The following is a 24,978-nucleotide window of genomic DNA, read 5'->3' as shown; positions in this document are numbered from 1 at the left end:
TAATAAAAATTTACCAGTCTTCTGTCCCATTATTCCATAGTGCTTTTCCCCCCAGTCTCTGTAAAAGGGAAGTTCAAATGTTTCATAAGCTAATCTGGAGAAATGAGAGATAATAATATACATTATGTTCCCAGCAACAAATTTGAGTTCAAAAGGATCTTCTGGTAATGATTCTTGAGCCTAAAACTGGAACTCTAGGAGGTAGAATTTCAGGCTCTCAGAGTGAGGGGACTGATATAGCTTTGGCAAGATAGTTCTGTCAGAAACTCTCAAGTCATATTTTATAGGCATCTATCTAGTCTGTCCATTTTAAGAATCTTGGTTCACTGGTCCACATGGGCTCCAGGGATAATACGAGGATGGGGATACTAACGTTGCAAGAACACCCCAAAACGCCCTCTTTCCATTTCTAACACAGTTCCAGGCTCTCTCTTCTGTTGAGACTAGATTATCCAGAGTCATCCTAATGAGGTATCACTCAGCTTTTTCTCTTCCATACATGCTCTGGCAGTTTTTCTTACAGCACCTTCTTCAATCAAAGAAATGAAAATTCAAAGCAGTTTGTTTTTGCTTACCAGTTCTGATTCAAGTCCTGCCACCTCTAAAAAGCAAAGACCTTCCCCACTCTAATTTCCCATTTCCAAATATAATGGTGAGTTGGGTTCCTGCTGTGGAAGAGGGTTACATCATGTACTCACTTCTTGTTCTTATTAAGTCCCTGGAAGAGGTATAAGAAATAACCTGAGTTCATGTAGGCTCCATCAGTTATGCAGTCTGGTATTTCCACTTCTCACACCCTGTGTTGCTGTCCCCAAATGTACATGTGTGAATGCCAATCTCTTTGGACCTATCTTTGGTTCATAAAGTATGGGGATTCTATCCCTGGCATGGAGGAATGGAAAGTTCATAAAGGTGCAAAGGTGGGCTTCATAAATGTATGTTAAACACATTTCAAATTGTCATCTTCAGTTTTGTACTTAAAATATCAAACAAGTATTCTGGTATCCAGGAGTGGGAGTCAGGGTTTATGTAGATTATTCTCTCTAGGAATGAAACTCACAAACTCCAGCAAGGGAGACAGAATCAACTGGATTTGCCACTGGAAAGCAGGAGTTCACTCTGTCTGATACATTTGTGTGCTGCCTCCCAAGGCCGAGGGCAGGGACCTGAAGAAAGAGCCCTGAGATATATTGGAATTTACGTGCAGCAGTCAAATACCAGCTGGTATGGACACAACTCTGCAAACAGTCATTTATTTCCATATTGTGACAGGTACAATTTAGTAAGCCTGGGAGAAGGGGACTGCTTTTCATGAAAAAGGCTGGGGGTAGGGGGAGCTAAAAATTCCAGATACATTCTGAAATCAGAATTTGTTTGCCTTTGCTTTCACTTGTTCCCGTTCTTTCAGTTCAGTTCAGTTCAGTCGCTCAGTCGTGTCCGACTCTTTGCGATCCCATGAATTGCAGCACACCAGGCCTCCCTGTCTATTACCAACTCCCAGAGTCTACCCAAACCCATGTCCATCGAGTTGGTGATGTCATCCAGTCATCTCATCCTCTGTCGTCCCCTTCTCTTCCTGCCCCCAATCCCTCCCAGCATCAGGGTCTTTTCCAATGAGTCAACTCTTCGCGTGAGGTGTCTAAAGTATCGGAGTTTCAGCTTCAGCATCAGTTCTTCCAGTGAACACCCAGGACTGATCTCCTTTAGGATGGACTGGTTGGATCTCCTTGCAGTCCAAGGGACTCTCAAGAGTCTTCTCCAATACCATAGTTCAAAAGCATCAATTCTTCAGTGCTCAGCTTTCTTTACCATCCAACTCTCACATCCATACATGACCACTGGAAAAACCACAGCCTTGACTAGACGGACCTTTGTTGGCAAAGTAATGTCTCTGCTTTTAAATATGCTATCCAGGTTGGTCATAACTTTCCTTCCAAGGAGTAAACGTCTTTTAATTTCATAGCTGCAATCACCATCTGCAGATTTTGCTTTCTGTTCTTTAGGAAAAGGTAAATGATAAAGTCTGATGAAAGATAGAGTTTCTTTGGCTGGTAGAAGCTATACTACAAAAACCTCTTTGTCAAAAGGGAAAATCTGCAGTGCTTTTCTGGTAGCACATGAGGGCCCCTCTGCCTGTTCTTCCTCTGCCCAACTCACCTCCTTCTGGAGGCAGAATGTGATGACACAAGCCTCAGTGATGTCCCTCTAAGTTGAGGGCAAGGTAGTGAAATGCAGTTTATTAGGATACCATGGAAAATGAAAAGGGGGTTCAAGTAGAAACTATTAGATGCATTGTATACTAAATCGAGTGAGAGAAATGGCATTATACACCTGCCACTTCTGCCTACATCCCTCAGCTCCCACGCCTGAACTGACTTGGAGAGTGAAATCTGCAAAAAGAAGTCAGGTGTCTCAACCAGGAAGACAGAAATTTTGGGTTTCATTGCACTTCATCTATTTTTAACAAAGGACATACATTTAAAAAGTTATTTGTGAGATAGTTTGTTAGTTTTTAATGAATGATATTTAAGATATAGAAGTTGTGGTTTCTGTAACAACCATAATTTTTCTTTTTCTATGTATATGTGGATAAAGAATTTAACTCCATTTTTTGCAATCCAAAGAAATGTGGCAAGACTCTGAGACTGAATTAAAGTAACTATGGAAACCAAAAATGTAGCCATCAGGATATATGGTCTTCTAGATTCTCAACCATTGTGTTTGTAGAAGAAAAAAATTAATTTTTAATTAAATTACAATATCTAACAACTTTTATATGAAATTTCTTAACATGTGTTTAAATATCATTTAATTGTTCCTTGCTGCTTTGGAGTTAATTTTCCCCCAGCAACTGCTGGCAAGTTTTGAGAGCTGGGCTAGAAATATTATTGAGCACCTATTATATATTCAGAGCACTGTTTAGGGCACTAGGAAAAAAGAAGGTAACACTTCCATATACTGCCTCTATACATGAGAAATGTCTATCTTGTTGATATCACTAAAAAATCATAGACAATAACTCAAAGGCCTTTAAAGAACTAATCAGCAACAAGGTTTCTTATGTATATTTTGATTGAGAGGTCCTGAGCCACAAGCAGAGAGGGTCAACCAAGGGTGGTTTATACTTATACCAATCTTTTGGTAAATGACAATTTCTTCTCTGATTATAAAAGTAATATGTGTTAATTAAAGAACAATTTGAATATATTGAAAATTTCAAGGTAGAAAATTATATCAGTTATAGTTCTAATACCAATGTTTACTTTGTGGTATACTTTCACCTAGTCATTTTGTTATATAGAGATATAAGTACAGATAGATATTTCACGTAGCTATTTAACCATAAAAGTGATTATGCAAGCTAAAATCACGCAAGGTCATTTTAATCATCAATGGGAAAAATCCAAGTGTTCTGTGACTTTTAGCATTTTGGGTCAAAACATTGAAAATTTTCTTACTTTTGGTTAAAAATGTACAGGAAAAAAGAAAATAGCAATTTAAAATATTTAATACTCTGTAATTTAAAATAGTAGAAACTCAGAATTAAATTGTTTTATTTCTTTGTAGTTTGAGTAATGCTTGCCTATTCTTCATTGTAAAGCTATGATACAGATCAATCATTTTTTCTATGGCAAATTGTCATACTCTCTTCTAAGCTTAGATCAGCTTCCAACATTTTATCTTTTGCACTTTCAATGATGTGAAATATCTCTCAGAATTATTCTTATAAAGTGTTGTTACTGTTATCGTTTTTTATTTTGGGTTTTTTTTTTCTTTTCCATCATCACTTTCTCTGGGACATTTCCACCCTTTTTCTCCAACTTCTTCACTTTTGTCAGTTTTACATTCCCTAAGGTCCTCTGGCTGGGGCCATGTCTATAGTCTAAAACGGCAGCAGGGTCAACATCCCATGGTTAGATAGTTCTCCTATAACTCCGGTTACATTGATTCAAATTTTACTGCTATCACTTTTCATTTCTGTGGGCACTTGCATCACTCTTAGTCAACTTCTTCTTCAATTATTCATTTTTTAAAAAAATGCTGTGTGAGTTTATTGCTGAGAGACAATGAGGCAACACAACCTTACACTTTGCTATCTGTACATGAACTAAATAACAGAAACACAGCGGCCAATGATGGACAGACATGGAAAGCAGTGATATGATTGGCTACTGATCATGAAACGGATCTGTCATTTACACAACGATTTGTGGACTAAAGTGCTAGCAGTGAATTTTTAAAGAATTACTCACAGTTAATATGCTTGAGTAACTGAAATTTGAACTGAGTTGTTGAGAGATCACTGTTATTTACCTAGCTCATGGTAACTGAAATTTATGTATATTAAGCTGTGTAAAGCATGGGCTGCCTGTGTTTATATATTTTTTTCAATTTTTTTTTTTAACAAAATTGAGGTTGTGAAAATACAATTTTATACCTTGCTTTTTCAAATTTCGCATTATAAGTTATTCGCTACTCTCTAGTAATAGTGTAGAATAGTGGATGTGATTGGGAAAATACCAAGGAAATGATAAAAGAGAGCTGTGGGCTGGCAGAGTGACTTGCTTCCCAGGAGGAAGCAGCACTGGGAAAGGTGCAGACTGGCTGGTTTATGTTGTTATGTCAAGAAGAAGGGGAAGATTTGGCTAGAATGTAGGATCTATGTTGGAATAAAAATATCCCAAAGTCCATTTTTCTAAGCTTTAAAAAATAATAATAGTAATAACTGGCATTTATTAAGTGCTTACTATATATTCCAGGTACTTTTCAAGCATGATCTCAATCTTCAACTCTTAGATGCTGTCCTTCCCATTCTTACAGACAAGGATGCTGGAGCTCAAAGAGGTCCCTGAGTTTGCCTAAGTCACACAACTATTGTGGCATAGCCAGCAATGAACCCAGATCTCTGCGTCCCGTCACTGACCACTCTGTAAGACTGTCTGATGAAAGCATTTTTCAGTTTATATAATTCTTTTACATCCATTGATAATAGATATGCAATTGGGAGGGTGGTACAAGATTTCCAAGGTATGTGGGACTGAAATCTAGTCTATGCCACTAGCTGAGCCTGAGCCAGCAGGCTGCATATTTCCAGAAAGGGCACTTTTTTCCTAATTAGCACAAAGGTTCAGTATAGGCTAGTGTTGCTCCTGATCAACATGACTGATTCTCAACACAGCCTCAGAATTGATAGCTGACAGAGCAGTTAGGATTATTCCAATTTTATACTAAAAAAAAAAAAAAAAAAAAAAAAAAGCCTTGAGGCTTGCATTAGGTAAGTGATTTATCTAAGGTAAGAAATGAATTGCTGAGATAAAGATGTGGCTGAGGAAGGGATGAGATGCCAGGCTGAGCAGGTTTTATCTGAAGCAAAAGGCAATGGGGACTGCAGACATTGATAAATCAGGCTATGCATTTGACTTCAACAGGGTCAAATGATAACTCATGGATGTAATAGATTGCCCTGGGCAGCTCAATGCATTCCACATGGCTAAATCATTTCTTTTCTAAAATTTTGGTCCTTTCTTGCATTTGAATTAGACCTTTGCAGACACCTTCATGTCATTCGAAGGATAATCACCAGGATTTAAAAAGAGTGGATCTGAAAGCATATTTCCCTTCACCTCACTGTGTTTCATAACTGCACTTTACAGACTTCTCTAATTAGCAAATTGTAATATTGTTGTTACTATCTTGACAGTATCCAGGCCTAAGATATTTCTGAGTGTTTCTGAGCTACTGTCTATACACTTACCTTATAGAGAAATGCTCCTATCTAAACCAGGTCCTTCAGACATAAGGATCTACCTTTCCTGAATGAATTCAGCAATTCCTCTGGGATTTACAGGCTTTATAAGAATTCTTGTAAGAAAAATGCCTGCATAAGAACCAACTCATCCTGCTTCTAAAAATAGCCAAATGGTTAGTAGGCATTAAAAAATACAATTAAATCAAAAAATTCCAGAGACTGGCTCTAAGAAATGCAACAGGGCTCTGATCAAATGTTTGGAAAATTCTAGACGCTATACCTCTTACTTGGAGTGTCACAACACTGAGAGTCCTTCCTAATGGGTAAGAAACTTTTTAAATTTTTACAAAACTATTGTTTTTCATAAACTTGGCCAAGGTGAGAGATCCAATGAAACATTTTTATCCTTCTCAGTTATTTTTTTATTAATATCCTGATGAACAAGCATTCTATGGAACATGTTTTGAGAAATGCTGGACCACAGCCATGGACAAATTTGGGTACGAACAGTTACTTCTCTGTTTAAACTCAGAGCTATTTCCTGTCCCTGAGTCCAGGGCTGGAGGGGCAGTGACAGGAAATGGACTAGGGATGGCCGACCTATCTTACTGAGTGAAGCGACAGCAGTTTCCATATACTTCTATGTGCTTTGTGTGTTTGAAATAACGATTGTTCCCACTGGGGGCTTTAATGTTGGAGTGAGTGGCAGAGAGAAGCCTGGAAAGTTTTGGGCTCCTTCTGATCAGTGGCAGTGGTACCAACCGTGGTGTGCAGTCCCTAGTGATGGTAGTGATAGAGCCAAGCTGCTTATGTGATGTGCCAGTTATCAGGTTGTGAGCTTCCTTTGTTCCCTATCTGGGTTCTGAGCGATTGTCTTCTGTGCTCTTTTACTCTTCAACCCAAGCAGCTCTGCTTTTGTTTACCTAAGAAATCAAGATGTCTCCTAAATATCACTAGAAAAATTTTCAAAGTTTCCACTGGCAAAACAAAAACAGAGTATCTTTTTAAAAGCAACAATAAAAGACAAAGCAAAGTAGTGTTTTAAAGTTCATACATGTAGCAACAATCTAGAAGTGATATGTACTGTTCTGTCCCTGATAGTTCAGCTGGTGAAGAATCCATGTGCAATACAGGAGACCCCAGTTCGATTCTTGGGTCAGGATCCCCTGGAGAAGGGATAGGCTAGCCACTCCAGTATTCTTGGGCTTCCCTGGTGGCTCAGACGGTAAAGAATCCATCTGCGATGCAGGAGACCTTAGTTTGATCCCTGGGTTGGGAAGATCCCCTGGAGAAGGGAACAGCTACCCACTCCAGTATTCTGGCCTGGAGAATTCCATGGACAGAGGAGCCTGGCAGGCTACAGTCCATGGGGTCACAAAGAGTCAGACTCAACTGAATGACTTTCACTTTCACTTTTCATGAACTTCTACGGGGCTTAGTACTATGAACTGAATGTTTATGTTCTCCTAAAATCCAAAACAACCAAACCAAAAACCATATATGAAGTATTAATCCCCAATGTGATGCTATTTTGGGGTAGATCCTTTGGGAGGTGTTTAGGTTTAGATGAGGTCATGAGGGTGGAGCCCCTTGAAATTAGTCACCTTATAAGAAGATGAAGGAACCAGAGCTCTCTCTGCCTTGTGAGGATGCAGCAAGAAGGTGGTCATCTATAAACCAGAAAGCGTGTCCTCACTAGAGAGCAAATCTTCTGGCACCTTGATCCTAGACTTGCCAGCCTCCAAAACTGTGAGAAATAAATGCTTCTTGTTTAAGCCACCCAGTTTATGGCATTTTGTTATGGAAGTCCAAATTAAGATGCCTGTGCTTCCTATCTGTGAAAGGGGAAAAATAAGGATTAAAAAAAGATTTTATGAAAAAAAGAAGCTTTATACTATTTAAGGTAGAATGGGAGCAGGTAGAGGAAGACAGAAGAGAAAGGGAACATTGTTTTTTGGCTGTCCATTCTCTGACTCTCTGTTCTGTGTTTGAGGACATCACTACTGTGTGTTTGGTAGGAGGACAATTGGGTGTCCCCACGGGGGGTTTTAATACTGGAGTGAGTGCACAGAGAAGCCTGGAAAGTTTTGGGCTCCTTCTGATCAATGGCAGTGGTGCCAGTCACGGCACCCTAGTGATGGCAGTGATAGAGCCAAGCTGCTTATGTGATGTGAGAGCTGGGCTATGCGCTCCCTTTGTTCCCTATCTGGATTCTGAGTCTCATTCTCTAGCATTTCAGTAGAGCCTGTGGATTTCTTTATACCCTTCCATTTAGTTCCTTACAGCTTAGCTTAGTCAGAGCCCAAACAAGTGAGAATTGTGACAGGCACAAATGTGACAGATCAGAGAGGGGGGAAGGGGACATGCTGGAGCAATAGTAGCTTTAGAAGGTTTAAGGTTCTCAATTGAAATTTGACTTAAAGAGAGTAGAACTAAAATACGTGTCTGGGTCCTATTCCCACAGAATCCAGAAAATATTTCATCAGAGGGCAGCTTTTCTGCCCACTGTATTTATAATTTAAATTTTTTGTTACATAACCAAGTAGAAACTTGTAGACCATCTTTATTTCAAACTTTACCCAGTGCTTAGTTTTGTGAGGGTCTAATGTAATTTCATCTTTTAAAATGTCTAAGATCAAATTAGATGAGAACAGAGTAATACAGATGATAAAAATGCCAGAGAACATAATAAAAAAAGAAAGATGCTCTGCATGAAGAATAGTCTGCTAGAATTCTAACCCAAACAACCCTTGACTAGTAGGGACCAGGGAAGTTAATTTCCATTCTGCTGCAAACCTAAGCCTTGGTTTTTTCTGTTGATTTCGCAGAGGAGGAATAAGAATGCTACTGCAGTTCAGACTGGTTATCTTCATACACTGGAAAAGGTGTCACTTGCACAGGGCCAGTTAGGGATTTAGGGGTGTCACTGCCACCTCATTTGTTTGTCTAGAGAGGTCACCTCACTCTACTTCTAAAATTCAATGGCAGATGAAACCAAAAAGCTATAAATCATCTCTAGCTTATTTATGTATCTCAAGGAGCTCTTGAAAAGGCCTAAAGCTACTGTGTGATCTATGATACCTTTAGAAAGACTATAGAAAAATAAAGCAGGCAGTAGTATTACCATATTGACTTGAGACATTATAGTAGTTATTAGTCTCCTCACATTCCTCTTTGTGCTTTAGCTTAGCACCCCATGGCATTAAAATTCTCTGGCCTTACAAAGAAACCTGAAATTCTTGACCCTGGCACTGGCACCTCTAGCTTAAGGAGCCAACATTGACGATGAAATAAAAATGATGAGATTCCGGTTTGGCTGCCACTCTGCTCTGATGGCTTCTGATGTTGGACGTTGCCTGTCGTCACCAGTCACAAATTGGCTGAGTTATTAAAGCCAAAAACAAGATCTCACTTTGCTGAAAGATGTTTCCATTTTCAAATATTCAGTTCAGTTCAGTTCAGTCGCTCAGTCGTGTCTGACTCTGTGACCCCATGAATCGCAGCACGCCAGGCCTCCCTGTCCGTCACCAACTTCCGGAGTTTACTCAAACTCATGTCCATTGAGTCGGTGATGCCATCCAGCCATCTCATTCTCTGTCGTCTGCTTCTCCTCCTGCCCCCAATCCCTCCCAGCATCAGGGTCTTTTCCAATGAGTCAACTCTTCGTATGAGGTGGCCAAAGTATCGGAGTTTCAGCTTCAGCATCAGTCCTTCCAATGAACACCCAGGACTGATCTCCTTTAGGATGGACTGATTCGATCTCCTCACAGTCCAAAGAACTCTCAAGAGTCTTCTCCAACACCACAGTTAAAAGCATCAATTCTTCGGCGCTCAGCTTTCTTCACCATCCAACTCTCACATCCATACATGACCACTGGAAAAACCATAGCCTTGACTAGATGGACCTTTGTTGGCAAAGTAATGTCTCTGCTTTTTAGCATGCTGTCTAGTTTGGTCATAACTTTCCTTCCAAGAAGTAAGAGTCTTTTAATTTCATGGCTGCAGTCACCATCTGCAGTGATTTTGGAGTCCCAAAAAATAAAGTCTGACACTATTTCCACTGTTTCCCCATTTAGTTCCCATAAAGTGATGGGACCAGATGCCATGATCTTCATTTTCTGAATGCTGAGCTTTAAGCCAACTTTTTCACTCTCCTCTTTTACTTTCATCAAGAGGCCTTTTATTTCCTCTTCACTTTCTGCCATAAGGGTGGTGTCATCTGCATTTCTGAGGTTATTGATATTTCTCCCAGCAATTTTGATTCCAGCTTGTGCTTCTTCCAGCCCAGCATTTCAAATATTGGGTATACTCATAACTGGGGGATGATGGAGTCATGGCAGTAATGATGATGATAATAAGAAAGAGAAGAATAGCAAGAGTCAGAGTTTATTGAGGATTTACTATGTGTCAGGTACTACATGTTCACATCCTTACCACAGGAAAATCAGTATTAATATTCCTGTTTTTACAAGTGAGGAAACCAAGACTCAGACATACTACATGATCCAAAGTCACATAGGTAGTAAATGTGAAACCTGGATTTGAATCTCAGTTTAGGGGCCTCTCTGCTTTCAATTCCTTTTCAGTCCTGCTTCAGAGGCAAAGAATTTACTTTTGAATCTTTAGCTAGATGAACTCCAACATAGGGTGATCTGCCAAATCTGAGAGCCCTTTGGTGCAAGCTGGATGGCCTAATCACAGTTTTCCATTGTGAGATTGCATGACTATGGAGAAAGGGGTCATTCCCCTCCCCAGAACAAACCTGAGTTGCCTATTTGTGAGGGCGAAAGGTGGGTCACCGGGTAGGGGACTCAGATGTCCTAAGAACCCAGGGGCCTAGGGTGACCTTTGCTGGGGAAGCAGAGGGGGACTCCTGCAGTGAATGGATCACACTAAGGTCACAACAGCAGCTGCAGGGAATGGGTACCTGATAGGAAGGAAATGTTCTAGCGTTCCAGGCTGTTGTAGAGAAAAATCCCTCCAGAACTGTAACAGAGCAGAGAGGAATCATGGAATCGCCACCGTCAGAGCTGTTGTTTATTGAGTGTTTGCTGTGCTTTACATGTATTACTTCATTTAATACCCACAGTGCTTGAAGGTAAGTACTGATCACAGTGCCATTTTAGGGATGAGGAGAAAGAGTTACCAAGAAGTTAAGAAGTTTGCCCAAATCACACAACGAAAAGAGTTGTAGGGCAGGGCTGAAACTCAGTCCGTTTGCCTTCAGAGCTGACCCTCTTTGCCACTCTGCTGCTCAGCCTCTGGGGGAGGTGAACACACAGGAGGCTGGCATTAGAAGAAAACCACCACCAATACCTAGGGTAGTGCAGACAATGGTTATCAAAGCAAAACTGAGTTCGGGGTCACCTCACAGTCTTGGCAAGGACTTGCTCACATGCTAATGACAGTGGTAAATGCTTAATGGAGAAACTGCAGAGGCCCCTGGAATCTGATCATCATGTTACAGAAGATCCCACATGAACTGGGTGTGATATGTCACCTCATTCTCACAGGCACTAAATCTGAACTGATGATCTCTATGCCCAAGGGACATCTCTGTCCAAATTCCCCATTTCTGTCAAAGCTATGCAATGTGGGGACACCTTGGTGCTTTCCATCTCTTCATTAATGTTACTCAATCAAATTCTCTCAATTCTTTCTCAAAAAGTTTACTGTCTCCACTGAGCCTCTTGTGTTTTACCTGAACTTTTCAATAATGCCTCACAGGTCTCCCAGCCTCTTTTTCTCCCTTGGGTTGAACCAAATGCCTCTTCCAGGTGAGCTCCCCAGAGTGGCCGTTGGAAATGACCTTAAATGGGAATCAGGACAGCTGTGCACTGTTCCAGTTCTGCTGCTCAGTAAGTGACATTGGAAGAGGCCTCTGGGTCTTTAGACTCTATGATCATAAAAGGAGGAGTTGGAATGGATGCTATCCAAGGTCCCTTCCAGTGTTGTAATTATATGAATGCATGAATGAGTCAATTCTTTGCTTTTATACTTGTCTGTGGGGTTTTGTTTGAACTTTTCAGCCTGGTGCTCAAGGCCCCTTATAAAAGTTTTCTCACACTATTGTGTAAGACAGTCATGCTATCTAAAGCCAAATCCCAGCTTTTCTTCCTGCTATTCTTGCTTTCTACAAATTCCAATACCACTTCTTCATAGCCTGAACCTTAGACCATCACTGAGGTTCTGCTCATATCTTCCACTCTCGGCTTCCCAGAGTGACCTCAGGCTGCAACCGTTTCATTCTACATAAAATGTATGTGCACAGTTCTCCCTAAATAAAAATATGACTTATACTCTTACAGTCATGAACTATAAAAACAGAGGCAAAAACAAATAAGTAGAACTGTGATGACTTGATTTGTATAAATTTTATATAGATCCTAAGCATTTTGTATTTAATCATTTTTTCTACAAATGTTAATCACAATCAAATCAGAAAACAGTCTAATCTAGAGGCTTAAAAGGTAAACATTTATGAGTAACACATTTATTGACACATCCTTTAGGCTGAATTTTAAAATAAAATCAATGTCTCTCTGTTGATGATTCAGGAAAATGTTTAAAAAATGATTGCTGTCCCTATTTCAAAGAAAATAATGTGCATGGTAGGCAGTAGCCAAAGAGCCTAAACTCTGGAACCAGATTAAGTGGATTGAAATCCTCACTTTGCTTCTAACTGCTAGTTAGTTAACTTCTCTAGGCCTCAGTTTCAACACATGTAAAATGAGATCACAACAGAAGCTACTTGGCAAGGTTGTTGGGAGGATTAATATCTATAAAACACAAAGAGTTTCAGGCACACAGTAAACACTATATAAATGTCATCTATTATTATTTTTATAATTAAATTTTACATATTTTAAATAAATCTTAAATTGTTTCATGCATGTAGATATCATCTCCCCAAGTTCCCTTAAGAAGTGCTCTGGAAGGAAAACTTCAATAGTTTTGTTACATTTCTCGCCACCATGCCAAACAAAATGCCAGTGCCAAGCTGGACAGGAAGAGGGTTGTGACATTAAATATTATATTCTGTTGAAGGTGAGATGACATATATATTGTGTTTTTCAGACCAAGCATGGCTTCATAAGCCACTTCCTGTTTGCACATAGATTTCCTGGGGAATCTAGACCAGGGCATACTGCTGGGGTAGCATGGGGTAGGAGAAGGCTCATAGCTTTTGTACAGCCTTTAGAAGAGATGTGAAGTCTAGAGTCACAGAAGGGGTTGGTTGCAATTCCTGAGTTGAAAGTACAGCAAAACTTTAAGGTAATAAGGCAAGAGAGGATGAGATGTTTGGCTAGCATCACCAACACACTTGACATGAGTTTGAGCAAACTCTGGGAGATAGTGAAGGACAGGGAAGCCTGGAAAACTGCAGTCCACGGGGTTGCAAAGAGTTGGACACAACTTAGTGACCGAACAACAACAACAATATGTGTACTAAAGTCTGAGATACAATTATTTTCTTGAGTGCTGATCACAGGGCAGATAAGATCATTTAATAGCTCTACTCATCAAATGGAGTAATCAGTGGTCAATATCTAAGCTATCTTGAAAGACAAGGTCACTGATTTCATCCTGGTCTCTCCTGGATTATGATATATCTCAAAAATAAAACATTGACAGATGAATGAATAAAGAAGGTGTGGTATACATATATACAATGGAATACTACTCAGTCATAAAAAGAGTGAACTTTGCAGTAACATGGATGGATCTAGAGATTATCATCCTAAGTAAGGTCAGACAGAGAAAATACAAACATCATATGATATCACTTATATGTGGAATCTAAAAATATGATACAAATGAACTTAATTACAAAACAGAAATAGACTTACAAACACTAAAAAAAAAAAACCTACAGTTACCAAAGGGGAAAACAGTAGGAGAGGGATAAATTAGGAGTTTGGGATTAACAGATACACACTGTTGTATAGATAAAATAAACAACAAGGTCTTACTATACAGCACAAGGAACTATTGGGTTGGCCAAAAGAGTCATTCAGGTTTTTCCATAATATTTCACAAAAAAATTCAAATGAACTTTTTGACCAATCCAATATATTCACTATCTTGTAATAATCTATAATGGAAAAGAATCTGAAAAAGAATATATATGTATATATATGTGTACATATATGTGTGTGTGACTGACACATTTTGCTGAATACCTGAAACTAACACATTGTAAATCAACTATATTTCCATTAAAAAAATAAAGCAAAACAATCCCCCTTATGCTCACCAATGCCCCCCCAAAAAGCCCAAACAGAAAAAACTCTAATGCCACTCTCTCCAGGATATTAGGGAGTCTGACAAGACATCAGAGAATGACACAGACTTCTGCTTTTATCAGTCATATAAAATATTCACAAATACTTACTGAGCCCTGAGCTGAATGCCTGGGCTAGACAAATAAATAAGACATAGCTTCTGCTCTAAAGGAGCTAACTATAGTCTACTAAGATAAGGCTTCAAGTCTCAGTGGAACATGCATGGCCAGCTGGGATTTCATATTCATAACAAAGGATTTTTTTAAAAAAGTCTTTCACCTGCAGTTTTTCCAGAAGGTAATTTGTTACTTTATGTCTTTGGGGATGAAATTATTTTCGCACTATGTATAGCTGTCTGGTTCAAGCCTCACACATTTAATGAAAAAATAGAAATCATTCCCAGGCTAGGAGGAAGTATAAGTTACTTTTGCTCAGCTGACTCCTTGAATCCTGGAAACATAGTAGCATGTGATATCAAGAATTTGGCAAGTATCTGGAGAAAATCAATTGAGCTTTAACTTAGCATTTTATTGCCTCCTCACAAAATGAATCCAGAAGAGATACAGACATATAAACTTACTGATTTACAGCTTTCACAATATTTTCTCTGTTTCTCTGCAATATATTTGTTCTGCTTTAAGTGTTTCAAATTGTTGCTTAATCCATAATGATATGTGCTGTAAATGCTTCCAAAACATGAGAGTTCCTCTAGCTGAGGAATAAAGAGAATGATTATAAAACTTCCTGGAGAGAATTTGCTTTATTTGTTTAACTCCTGTTCTAAACTGGCTGCAGTTTGATGGTGAGGATGCCTTCCCCATCTGTGTTACTCTGCGTCTACTTCAGGACCCAGGGTATGGTAGGTGCTCCAAAAATGTTGGCTGAATGAATGGAGGAATGATGGATGGATGCCTGTCTAGGTCTTCAAGAAGGAGGTAGTGAGGAAAGATGGGAGAGAGGCTGAGGAGGAAGGACAATCATTTTTACAGTCTGGGTGGTATGGGAGGGTGGTATGGGAGCATAGTGGCAGGTTAAGGGACATTGGTATAGTGGCTGAATGGGAAACTGTGGTGTCAGAGACTCTGCAGTCACATTGGGATAGATGTCTGCTTTCCATGGTCCTGTGACAGTCAGTTTATCATTCAACTCTTTCCTTCACTTGGTTTTTTAAGGTCACACTAATTCGAGCCTCATAATAGGCTTCCATTTGGCCCCTGTATTAATTTACAGGCATAAAGAAACCTGCTTTGGGGCTCACCGTGTAAGGATGAGTAGTCTGTGCACTGCACAATTCCAGGGGATGCCCACATTGAGGACAACTGTGGCAGCCCTGAGCTCCATGGTTCTCCCTATATGCATAATGGAATACATTTACAAATTTATAAACATTCTGAGAAGGACAGCTTTTTGTGAGGTACTTTTAACTATCCTTTCTCTACTCACTACAAATTCTTTAAGATCTAATGAGCTTTCCATCTTCCTCAGTTGTGAGAGTTTTATGGTGCTGGGAAAACTGGTCAATCACTTGTAAAAGAATGAAACTAGAACACTTTCTAACACCATACACAAAAATAAATTCAAAATGGGTTAAAGATCTAAATGTAAGACCAGAAACTATAAAACTCCTAGAGGAGAACATAGGCAAAACACTCTCCGACATGAATCATAGCAGGATCCTCTATGACCCACCTCCCAGAATATTGGAAATAAAAACAAAAATAAACAAATGGGACCTAATGAAACTTAAAAGCTTCTGCACAACAAAGGAAACTATAAGTAAGGTGAAAAGACAGCCCTCAGATTGGGAGAAAATAATAGCAAATGAAGCAACAGACAAAGGATTAATCTCAAAAATATACAAGCAACTCCTGAAGCTCAATTCCAAAAAAATAAATGACCCAATCAAAAAATGGGCCAAAGAACTAAACAGACATTTCTTCACAGAAGACATACATATGGCTAACAAACACATGAAAAGATGCTCAACATCACTCATTATCAGAGAAATGCAAATCAAAACTACAATGAGGTACCATTACATGCCAGTAAGGATGGCTGCTGTCCAAAAGTCTATAAGCAATAAATGCTGGAGAAGGTGTGGAGAAAAGGGAACCCTCTTACACTGTTGGTGGGAATGCAAACTAGTACAGCCACTATGGAGAACAGTGTGGAGATTTCTTAAAAAACTGGAAATAGAACTGCCATATGACCCAGCAACACCACTTCTGGGCATACACACCGAGGAAACCAGATCTGAAAGAGGCATGTGCACCCCAATGTTCACTGCAGCACTATTTATAATAGCCAGGACATGGAAGCAACCTAGATGCCCATCAGCAGATGAATGGATAAGGAAGCTGTGGTACATATACACCATGGAATATTACTCAGCCGTTAAAACGAATTCATTTGAATCAGTTCTAATGAGATGGATGAAACTGGAGTCTATTATACACAGTGAAGTAAGCCAGAAAGATAAAGAACATTACAGCATACTAACACATATATATGGAATTTAGAAAGATGGTAATGATAACCCTACATGCAAAACAGAAAAAGAGACACAGATATACAGAACAGACTTTTGGACTCTGTGGGAGAAGGCGAGGGTGGGATTTTTTGAGAGAACAGCATGTATATTATCTATAGTGAAACAGATCACCGGCCCAGGTGGGATGCATGAGACAGGTGCTCGGGCCTGGTGCACTGGGAGGACCCAGGGGAATCAGGTGGGGGGGGAGGGGAGGTGGGAGGGGGGATCGGGATGGGGAATACATGTAACTCCATGGCTGATTCATGTCAATGTATGAAAAAACCCACTGCAATGTTGCGAAGTAATTAGCCTCCAACTAATAAAAATAATTGAAAAAAAAAAAAAACAAATTGCATTTACATGCATGTGTATTTTGCTTCCACACATTGTAACTCTCAGTGATCATGGGGCATCTGCTTTGAACTGTTTCATACTGGATGGAGTTCTGATGTTGGAACATTTGGGTTCAAATCCTGGCTCTATCACTTGCTGTGTGATCCTGTGTGGGCTACTTAACTTCTCTGTGCCTCAGTTTCTTTACCTATAAAACAGGAATAATAAGAGCTTCCACCTTATTGGAATGATATGAGAAATAATTGAACTGATCTCTGTGAAGAACTTAACATAGTGATTAGAAAAGAGGGAGTATACAGAGGCAAAGGCAATTAGGCTGCTAAAATTATTATTATTGCTAGTACTAGACCATCAGGTTTGGTCTGCTGGGTAGAATTCCTGGGCCCCTACAGCCAGGACTGCCCATCTAGGGCCTGTCCCTTTCCAATGAGCAGGCAGATATATCCAGGCTGTTCATTCCTTGAGACTTAACCAGGCCATTCCCAGCTGTGGGTAGCTATATCACAAACATACACATACTTTAAGCCCACACACACATATCCCCTCTATTCCAAGAGCTGCCAACAACTACATATAACATCAAGATGTTGTAGGGTTCCTTTCCCTGTCTCTTTTTCCAGCCAATTCCATGGAAACATAATTGTTGGATTTAAGAGGGAAATGGGGGGAGAAAAAAGAGGGAAATGAGAACTGGGAGGCCTAGGACCTGTATGTGGGTAACAGAACTCTTGACAGGTAACAATGAGTTTTGGCAAAGGATGACCACTAGAAGGGAGACAGAAGACAAGTTTCAATGGCATTTTTGGGGGTAGTGAGTCTGCGCATGTGCCAGATTGTAAATGGGGTGGAGAATACATTAAATACGGAGAGTGACATGGAAATTCATGACCAAGTTGGTGGTGGGGGTCTAGGGACAGGTAGACAATCAGAGAGGGAAACTCCCTAGCAGGTTGAAAACCAGAGTCCAACAATGAATAAGGATGAGGGCATTGGAACACATTCTCTCATTTACTCATTCATTGACAAATTGTTGTTGAGCATTGACTATGTGCTTGCATGTGTTTGTTAGAGGCAGGAATCAGGAGAGAACAAGGGTCCCTACCATAAGAGAGCATATGGTCTAATGTAGACAAAAACCATATCCCCAGTGAGAAATCATACCCTAGAAGTGTAAAGCATTATGGAGGTTAGGGCATGGTATGTGGTCTAATGCGGACTTTTTTTCGCAGAAAATTTGGTGCAGTAGGATCAGTGTGGTTGGGGTACAACATGGGAGTGAAGGGGAATGAGAGAGGAAAGGTAATTAGGGACAACATCATGAAGATTTTCTTAGAATCAAAGGTTATGTGTTCTTGATTTTGAGGGCACTCGGCAGAGCAAAGCTTAAGCATCAGAGCTCAAGGACTGGAATCCAGGGAAGGAAGTTGGGTTGTCATTTTTAAAGAATGATATAAATATATGAAGAAAACCCAACTGAGAATATTTATTGGAAGGCCCCACCTCCCTTAGGTTTTTTTAAGAGTTGAAGGACTATCCCTGTCTGTAATGGGGCATTTTCCAAAGAGACCTGACCATCTTCAGGCCTTCCTGGCACCCCTTTCATTTGGGAGTGAACCATGTGGCCACCTATATATTTGTTGTGGGTGAGTTTTCACAAAGCTGTAAGGAAAAGGAAACCTATCATTTATTAGCTTCCTGTAGCCACATTCAAATTCCTGAGCCTAGCATTCATGGTCATCCAATCACTTCCGCCTAAACTCATACCAGTCCCCTACATGGATCCTCCTTTCCAGTCAAACGAGTCTCAGAACAAGTCCTACACTTTCCTGCTTCAATGCCTCTGGTCCTGTTCTTCTTTAAAGGCTTAACCTCTCTTACACTCAGTTTCCTCACCCATGGACTCATTTAGGATATTATGTGGATCATGCGTCTGTAAGCACCTAGCAGAGAGCCTGGCATGAAAACATTATTCAACAAATGTAAGCAACTGCCGAACTCAAGTTCCGGATCCTCGTCTGCATGTCACAAACTTCAGTACGCAAATGTTCTCAGGGCTGGGCGTGAGACGAGAGGTGAGAAGGGAAGCAGGCTGTAAGGATACGCCCTGCTTAGAGGCGGTGACCACAGAAAGAAACAAGAAAAACTACAAAATGGAAATGGAAATAAACAAACACAAAATCATGCGAGGGATCTCATTCGGCTTAAGCCCATCAATCAAAAGTCCCTTTGACTTTAGCACCCTCATGTTGGATTGTAAATATCCCTCCTTATATAATTCTCTTTCATCCTCCCTATGTGAACTTATTTTTCATTTACTTCATATTCTTTATGGTGTCACTGATATTTCAGGGTAAAGTTTTTGAGTCTCAGGTTTATTATATTAATTAAGTCAAGCTACATGTATAAAATATCTAGGACGTGGCATACAAATGTTCACTTTGTTATTAATAATGATAATATTGATCTTATAAATCTCATAAATTAAGAGACTAAGTCTCTAAGAGCTTCAGGAATCTCTTTCCTGCTTATTCACTTAGTGAAGCACAAATAATAACAATAACAATGGCTATTACTCATTGAATAACTATATGACAGAATCTATTCCGAGTGCTCCCCATACCTTACCTCATTTCTGCCCATGAGAGCCCTTGAGTTAGGCTCTATTAGTATCATACCTATTGTAGAGGTGAGGAAACTGAGGCATCAAAAGATAAGTCCCTAAGGTAAGTTACAGAGTTGGGAAGTGGTGGAGTCAGGATCTGAACCACTTGGGGCTGGCCCCACAGCCCCTGTTCTCAACTTCTGCACTGTACTCAATCCAGACAATTTCCATGCAAACGTGAAGCTATGGCGCATGTGTTAACTCCTCTGCAACTTTCCCTACAGTTAGCTGAGTGCCTCCCTCTTCTCTACTCCCATAGTACTTGAATATACCACCCCAATAGCAAAGATCACATTAAACCTTGATTTTTTTATGTATATGCATAACTGTATGTGAGTTTCTCAAAGAAGAGTCTGTAAATTACTCATCATTATACACTTAGCATAGGGCTTGGCACATATTTGATGGGTGAAAATATGTGTTAAAATTTAATCAAACTGACAGGACCTCAGTTAAATTTGATGTTCATGATGATGGTGGCTATGAGAGACAGAACATGGATGAATGGAAATTCCAAATGATAAGAATCACAGTGCTAGGCTATTGGCAGTTTATACTCTGAATTTTGTAATAATCACTGTTGTTATTCTTCCCTGGGTTGAAGAAGCCAAAATAACTCCTAAGATGCCTCATTTAACCAGAGGCCTCAATTTTTTTTTTAACTACATGCCTTTCTACCCCATCCCTTCACAGAAGTATCAGTTCACAGCAGATGGGATTGCCCCGTGAAAGCCACGGAAGAAACAAAGGATGTGCTGAAACCTACGCAACTTAGTGACAATGATTATCATTTCACCAGAGGTTACACAAACCAGCCAAGAAAATGATTGGAGGAGGCTCAGCTCTACCCCAGTATGAGCCAAGTATCTATATTTTATTCTAAGAATGCCTCCTGAGGTGCTTTAAAATTTATAATCCTCCCCCTTCCATTATTTTGCCTGATTCTTACAACAGCTCACGGGAGTAGGCAGGAGAAGCTCAGGAAAAGAGGGACTTACCTCATGCATATGGCCAGTGAATGATGAAATCAGGACCAGGCCTTGTTTTCCATACGATATTTACACAACATGCCAGACAAGAAGGCTAGAGTAACTAATTTGCTTTGGAGAGGTTCCTGCCCACAGTGTGCCCAGGTCTGGACTAGGAGGACAGGGAGGTTTTTACACATGATGGAAAAGGAAACCCCAAGGACTAGGCCAAGGGACAACATGCTGAGGCCAAAGAAAAGATGGAGGACATGAGGTCAGGGCTGGAAGGACATTCTCGGTGATGCTTTCTTACAGAGACCACAAAACCTCTGTCACAGAAAGAGGTCATATGTTGAATTTTATAGGATCAAAAAAATTTTGAATGCATTCTACACCAAAAACAGGGATGAGATAGGCACGTGTGAGGCTAGAAGATAGAAGAATTTTCAGTTGACATGAGTTCCCTTGGCAAACCATGTTAATGTTCTGATCGTGATTTTAAAGACCTCTTCTCTGTGTTGTCACGATGTCTCTAAGAGATATATCTGATCCCTTGTGCCTGTGCACCCATCCTGGTACCCTGTTCTCACCTATACTGGGTTTTCTGTTCACACTACAGGAACGAGGAGAAATCCTGAAGCAGGAAATAATTAGAGTGCCTTCTTCAGTGTTGGCATGGAAGCTTGCTTTGTGCTTCTTTCTGCTTTGCCCCTCTGGTCCTTGCAGACTCTGTGGTCCCTAACCTTGTTAGGGCATGCTCGGACCCTTGGCTTGTTCTGACTCCCCTTGGTCTCCAGTCTGTGGGCCATTCCTCTCCCCACTGCTGACCACAGGGCTCAAGCCGGACTCACTCTGGCTCCTGACCACACCCACATGCTGCCAGCTCCCTGGAGCTGACAGGGGTCTCCAGTGGATATCTACTTTGTTACAGAATGTGGGAGCAGACCAGACCAAACTGCCTGAAATAAGGTGGCATTTGCTCCATTTGGGAATACATACTGATAAGTCCATGTTCACAAAGATACATTCATGTTGCTGAGCTTTCGCTGGCTATGACAAAGAGAGAGAGCAAGAGAGAGATGGAGAGTGAGTTAGTTCTTGGCATCTGCAAATGAAAAATGAGGCAGAGTCCTAGCAGAAGGCACTGCAGTTTGGGCAGCTGTATCCTATTAAAAAATGAGAAAACTCTGTATTCCTGCCATTGTGGTGAAGAGGGAAAGCAAATTCCTTAGCGTTTCCCAAAGAAAACATTTTTGTGACCAAAAGTTCTGTAAAATCTTTAAGTTCAGTAAATCTGGTGAACATGGGAACAGTTTGGTAGGTACCCCTCAAGTCCCTGGAGGACACTTTCTTACAGCCCTCACCTCAGGAGGCCCTGGAAAGGGAAGCGAAATTCCACTCCCTTCTGCTGGGGAGCACCTGTGGGGGAAGTGAAAGCCACCCCAACCTAAGTGATGCAAAAAAGTCCTAATGCTCAAGAAGTGCAGATAAAGCAACCTTTATAGTCACAGCCTGTCTTTCAAAAAATTATCTCATTAGATAAGGTAGAACACATATTGGCTTTAATTCTTTTCCTCCAAATTTTTAGACTGTCTCTGGACGCTAAAATTAAAATGCAAGCCATATTTTAAAATTCAAATAATAAATCATCTTAAAATTACAATTTAAACAATTCTCAGCTATGAGGTAGGACTCATAAACCTGTTCCTGGTAGCCATTTTGGGTCACTGATGGGGCATTACTTCTCCAGGCATAAATAAGTTAGTTTTATATGCTCTGTACCATGATGAAAAAATCCCAATTGATCTTACATAAAAGAATAGGTTTACATTTTACTTTAGCAATACAAAATGCATATAGATCTAAAAAAAGAGACCTTTTTTTTTCTAGGGTATTTTAAAGGCTCTGTGAATATTTATATTGCACTTCTGCATATACTCTGTTCTATGCTTGGAATACTTTGGGCAATAAACTCCAGAGCAGGTCCAGAAGAGGGAACTACACAGTTGCTATGGTGAGGGAGAGCTTGTTGCACCTTTCAGTCTGAAAAGATGAAGGTTGAAGGCAAAGAAGACTGAGGTTTACAAAACAATCAAGTAAAGGGCAGGGTGAACACAGCATGGGCCTTCCCCAAAGATTAGTCAAAGGTAGCTTTTGCATAAATGAAAAAAATCATGACCTCACACAGTGGGTCGTAATTCTGCTACCCATTGGAACAAGAGATGTTCCAATTAAAAAAAAATTAGGTTGAAGGGGATATGAATTTAACAATAACTAAATATTGTGGGATTCTGGGAATTCCTCATAGAAAGCAACCTTATCTCCCCCTATCCCCCAACTGACTGTCTCAGGTTATCATTTTAGAATCAGTCTACTTAGCTAGAGAAACAGCTAGGCCTGTGGTCTGATCCACATATGGCAATTCTTTGATTCTTTTATGAGAATGATGGTCTTGGTAAGTGGTCATCTGCCCCCTGCCTTGCCTCCTATAAAGTAAAGGGTCCATACTGCTGAATTTAATAACTTGAGTATAAAAAACAGGAGACATGGGGACTGTCTTTATTACTGTAACTTGAATACAAAGACCAGCACGAGATTGGCTCTTCAGAAGCATGATGGGAATTTAGCACACTACCAGAATTTCATTATCCCAGTTTGTGATGCTAAATGTACAATTCCATTCTACAGCCTCCCTGAGATCTGGCTCATTCCAACATTTCCTTTTTTGTGAATTATTTGAGGAGAGTAGCAAATCAATGAGGGAGGAGAGTATTCCTGAAATATCTATGTCACCTTAAAACATTTCCTCTGTCTCTTTTCACCATACCTCCTTCCACCCTCTCCCTCACTTCATACAGGCAGAAGGGATGATAAAAGGCATGGCAGGGCATCAGCAGGAAATAATTCTTAGAGGTGGTCCCCTCTAAATCTCAACACAAGATCACTTCATTGTCCTGGAACACCTGCTTTTCTTATAGCAAGTGACTAGTTCCAGGCCCAGCAAGGGTATGTGAGAATGTCAACTGGGAACCCAGGGGGGTTAACCCATAACCCACTGCTATGCTCCTTGGTCTGTCCTGGCTAGAAGGCTCAGAACTAATCTGTCCACAGAACTAATCTTCTTCAGAAACCAACAAGGGAAACAACCTCATTTGTAAATCCCAGCTGTGTGCATAATAAAATAAGGGCTAGCATCTAGTAGATCCCCTTTTCCTTAGACAATCATTTGTGTGCGTGTGGATGGGAGAGGATTGGTTAAGGACAAATCATATAACTTAAACGTATGAAGAAAATGAGTCCCCTTTCTCTCTTCAAAAATTTACTATTAAATTAAAATGGTCTGTAAGCCTTTGACTCTTCAAGTGTGTATTGAAATGGAACAAAAGGACTCATTTGAGGAAACAGCATTAAGTTGAGTTGATGGAAAGTAAAAACTCCTTAAAATGAAAGCCTTCCCTTTAAGGACTTTGTGTTCCAAATTCAGCTACATTCTCTTCTCAGTCACCTTAGGCATTTGTTTTTAATAAGTCTTTACAAAGTCAACAGTTCAACAAAGGACCTCAAAACTGTGCTTCTGACCATAAAAATAAGTACCAATTCCAGATGTTTCTCATTTCTCCATGTCACTAATTCAAACTCAGAAATCTCTTGTTTATTGGACATGTAGAAAAGCTTAATGCTTTACATAACCTCTCTTCTAAGAATCTCCTCTCCTATCTCTGCATCCCTTCTCTTGCCAAAGCCATCTATTTCTCATAGATGGAACTGGATCTTGCTAGCATATCCTATAGTCTCTCTAAGAAATATTTAAACTTATGCCAAAATGAGATTTCATAATGATTTCATTATGAGATTTCATAATCATATATAACTTTTATCTATTTCTATTAGCATTTAATGAAAGGTTAGGGAAAGTCTCTTCTCCAGAAATCCTTAAAATTGGATACATGCTTTGCTTTGTAAGTTAAATAGAGGCTGGGAGGTAAATCACCTTTCAAGGCATTCTTCAGGTCCTTTGACCTTCTGCTGCCTGCACATGAACTTTTGTATTCTGCTCCAAAGGGCAAAAATAATATCAGGCACTATTCCATGATCTCCTAGCCGTACAGGTGGGCTATGGATGATGGATTTCCACACTTAACTCGTGTCCTTAATTCTACCTGGTGCCATGCTAGAATCCCAGCACTGGCCAAGTAACTAGGAGAACAGAAAGCAAGGAGCTGACAATAACAACAAATCTCCATGGAAAATACAATGTACTTGTGGTAGAATCATGCAAGGGAGATACACTTTATCTCTCCCTGATGTGCTTGTTTTTAATAGGATGAAGTCTGAAGTGACTTTTTTTATGTGAAAATTTTGAATTTATAATTCTATTAATAAAATGATCTTTAATCATGGCTAAATATTTACTGAGTCAGCCACTG

This window comes from Muntiacus reevesi, chromosome 7 (genome assembly GCF_963930625.1).
Source record: "Muntiacus reevesi chromosome 7, mMunRee1.1, whole genome shotgun sequence".
Lineage (NCBI taxonomy): Eukaryota > Metazoa > Chordata > Mammalia > Artiodactyla > Cervidae > Muntiacus > Muntiacus reevesi.
This window is presented reverse-complemented; position numbering follows the sequence as displayed.